The sequence below is a fragment of the Chaetura pelagica genome, unplaced genomic scaffold (assembly GCF_000747805.2).
Source record: "Chaetura pelagica isolate M959 unplaced genomic scaffold, ChaPel_1.0 scaffold449, whole genome shotgun sequence".
NCBI lineage: Eukaryota > Metazoa > Chordata > Aves > Apodiformes > Apodidae > Chaetura > Chaetura pelagica.
The window spans coordinates 834,955-838,898 of record NW_009954418.1 but is presented as its reverse complement, the minus strand read 5'-3'; positions in this window follow the sequence as shown (position 1 = coordinate 838,898).

Sequence of the window (3,944 nt, the reverse complement as noted above, 5' to 3'; positions counted from 1 at the left end):
CCCTGTAGCCCTGTAGCCCTGTAGCCCTGTAGCCCTGTAGCCACTTTACTGACTCAAGCATCTACTGGGCAGCAATGAGGTTGGCAAGAATATTGTTATCCAACATGACGCTGAGTTAAAGCAGGACCTGCTTTAGTCCAGTGGCATCAGTTTTCAGCAAATCCTACTTCACTGCCACAGGTTGCATCCCCCACTACGTGCTCATTCACCAGCCATTTTGTATCAGCCATTATTTGTTGGAGATCAAAATCAGACTGATGAGTCTGTAGTTATGAAGTATTAAAACAGTGGCACAACATCCAGACCCTGTGGGATCTAGGCAATATTTCAAGACCAAGAAAAAAGCAAAATTAATAAGCCAATTGGTAATTTATTAAGGTGTTGTGTTTTTTTTGGCCAGCCCCTTTAAAATTCTTAAATGCACATTACCTCATAATTTTAAAATATTTTGCTTTTTCATTACCAGTTCACTGCATTTCCATGTTACTTGTTGAAATGGAGAGTATTTCATCATCTTGTGCTGTCTGCTGTCTTTTTCCCAAGTGCAGCTCCAAAATATTTACTGACCTCAGCTGCTTTGTCTCCAGTATGACTGCAAACTTTATTTTAGCAAAAGGCTTATCCATGCCTTGCTAAGGCTCTTTACATTCCCAGTGGATTCAAAATCACTTCCTCCTTATTCTGATGACCAGGCTTTTTTTTCCTCAGGCCTCCTTTCTCACCATTTTCTGGCTTCTGATAGAGGTTGCTGAGGTTTTCTCAATTTGTTGGCTTTTTTAACTGTACTTTTCCCTTCTCTCCTAGGCTGGGCAGATATTTGAACCAGCATAGCTTTGATAGTGATACCCAGATTGTAGAATTCTCACTGATCTTGCATAAATTGTTGTTAAAATGCTTATAGTTAGAAGCTGTTTTCTGCTTATGCTGTTCCTGCCACATGACTTGGCTCAGAACTCTTTTCAGCCTCATGAAACAGGCTCTTCTAACACACATAGGATGTTAGTTTGCATTTTACATCTGTTGTGTGCAAATTACCCTTGGCATGTCCTGCTTGTGGTGCTCTGCTGTGGTTCAGCTCTGTGCTAAATCATCTTTTCATCTTTCCAGACATGGTTCCCAGCAGGCTTTCCCTCACGTTGCCTTCAGGAATTTTGAAAGCAAGCTCCAGGGTATGAGAGAGTGGTCCCACAACACCCAGACTGAGAGAGTCTGTCCCTGTTCTGCTCATTGTGAGTAAGAATTTCTGCTTGGTGCTGTTGAGATACTGAAAATAAGGACCCTGTCTCAAAAAGCTTGTGAGAACTAAAATAGAGGTGGTTTTGCTCCTTCTGGTGTGGTGGGACACACATTATTGGCAGGGAAGCTGGGAAGGGGCTTTTGATAAGGGCTTGTATTGGGAGTCTTGTCAGGACAACAATAGGGAATGGATTAAAACTGGAAGAGGGAGATTTAGGTGAGACATGAGGAAGAAATTCTTGAGTGTGAGGGTGGCGAGACCCTGGCCCAGGTTGCCCAGGGAAGCTGTGGCTGCCCCATCCCTGGCAGTGTTGAAGGGCAGGTTGGATGGGGCTCGGAGCAGCCTGGGCTGGTGGGAGGTGTCCCTGCCCATGCAGGGGGTTGGATCTAGAGGATCTTTAAAGTCCCTTCTCACCCAAACCAGTCTGTGGCTCTACAACTGATGTGCTGCACAGCCCTGCTCTGTGCTCTCCAGAGCAAGCAGGAGATGTGGAGCCCCTGGTGGGATGGATCATGATTGTCTCATCTCTTTCCCCACTGTCATAGCATTTTTTTTCATTTACTTTTTTTTTTTTAAAATGCAGAAGTTTGATCTTGTTTCAGCTGCCAGGCTCCAGATGGTAATTAAGGAGCTGGATGAAAGTCCTGGCTCTTTCCTGTGTTTCATTTTGTTGGCGAGGGTTTGGAATAAAATGTGTGTGTCATGAAACTTGTCATTTCCGTGACTTAAAGATTTATCCTGCCAATATCTCAGAATGTGGCAATGAGCACCTTTGGAAAAGCCAAGAAAACCCCTACATTGTTACAAGCCTGGGCTGATGGCCTGAATTCTCTTCTGTGTTCTCATTTATTGAAAGAAAAGAATCTGAAATAACAATTGTCATGCTGAAATAGAACAGTTCAGTGCTGAATACAGACATCTCATTTTCAAAAGAAGCTTCCAGCCCTTGAAGTGATTCCCTGATTGAATTATATGGATTTTGCAGGCTTTGAGAGATATTCCCCTTCTTTTGAAGAAAAACCCTGGGTTATTACACAGGTGAGAGCTCTATCCATGGATGTTGTTGTGGGAAAAGCTGTCCTGTTCTTGAGTTCAGAGGGATTGATGATTCTGGCTGACACTCCAGGGTTAAAGCCAAAAAGATGATTCATCCACCTCGACACCAGGGGAAAAAAAAATATTACAGGGCTGTCAAAGCCAGCAGAAAATATTTGATGCCAAACAAGAGAGATGTGAGCACAGCAGAGGGTTTCTCAGCACAGCATCTCACTGCACGTCCACATCCAAGGTGGATGTGCCTCTGCTTCCTACGTGCCCTGGGGGATCCCCATCCATCCAACCTGTGGAATGGAGCCTGGGGCCTTGGGGAATGTGGGCTCAGCTGCCAGAGCTGCTCCAAGCTTGGAAAAACAGGTAGTTGTCCTGCTTTGTGTTGGCTCCCCAGGGATGGCCATAGTAGGGCTCTTGAGTCCAGCTCAAGCAGGTCTGAATGGGATGGTAGGACAAGGGGAAGAAGCTGAGCAGTCCCACATCCATGAGGTGGCAACACAGGGAGCCCATACGTAGGGAATGTGCTGCAAGGACCACGGAGTCCACAGCCTGCATGGCCCGGGAGGCCACAAAATGCTCGAAAGCTGGAAGTGGTCAGAGCTGGGCATGGCAGCCTGGTGAGCATCCAGGCAGGGAACCTGACCTGCACTGCTGCACGCTCGGGCAGAGGGCCCAGCCCTCAGCCTGGTTTTCATTTATTTGAGAGGAAGGTTCTGAAAAACAGCCAAGGAGTGCTGCAATAAGAGCAGTTAAATGATGATTTTAAAATTAATTTTAGTTGTGGTTAGTTTTTTGTGTTGGTTTTTTTTTTTAAGTTGCTAGTTCTTCTTTCCCAGTTGAATGACGTGAAGCCTTGAGCTCATCCTGGAAATGTCCTTCTTTTTCAGCAGCTGTCATGTCTCCATCACTTGGCACTTCTGCTCACACGGGCCCAGCTGGGGAAGAGCCTTTGGATCCTGTCTCTGAATTCAGTCAAGAAGCCTTGGTGATTCTGGTATGTTGCTTTGTGCCTTGAGGGGTAGTTATTCAACCCAGCCAGCCTTGGGAAAAGCAGCTGTGATAGCAAGGCAAGCTGAAAATGTTCCTCTACACCAAGGAAAAGGGTGAAAAACACAGCAAAGAGCTCTGCTGCATGCTTGTCCCAGCACAGCTTGTGGGAGAATCTGTCCCCACCAAGCACAGCTGTGGGTTGTCCCTGGATCAGCTTGCTGAGAAGAGTTTCCAGCTCTCTCCTGGCTCCCCTCCTCACTCCTGAAGCTGCCACCGGTAGGTTTGGGTTGGGCAATGGAGGGGCTGCATACACTGTGTGGGGTCATGCAGTGTGTGGGGCTGTGGTTGCTGAGGGAGATGTCTGGTCTGTTTCTCTGTAAAATGAGCTAAAGAAAGTGTTGGGAATCCAGCACTGGTCGCTTCAAGGAGTTTTTTTCCATCCTCAGGAGAACTTGAAAAATTCTGGGTAGTTGGGGAGTGCTTTGAAGCTTCAGGTTTTGGATGTTGGTTTTCATTTCATGTTGGTTGAATACCTTTCACAAGAACAAAGTTGAGTTGTAAAACCTAGTGCTGGAAACTGAGACCCAGGCTCTGGCCTGCTGTGGGGAGCTCCATGTGTCCCTCTTCTGCCTCAGTTTTCCCACCCTGCTTCACTCAACAAGAGCAA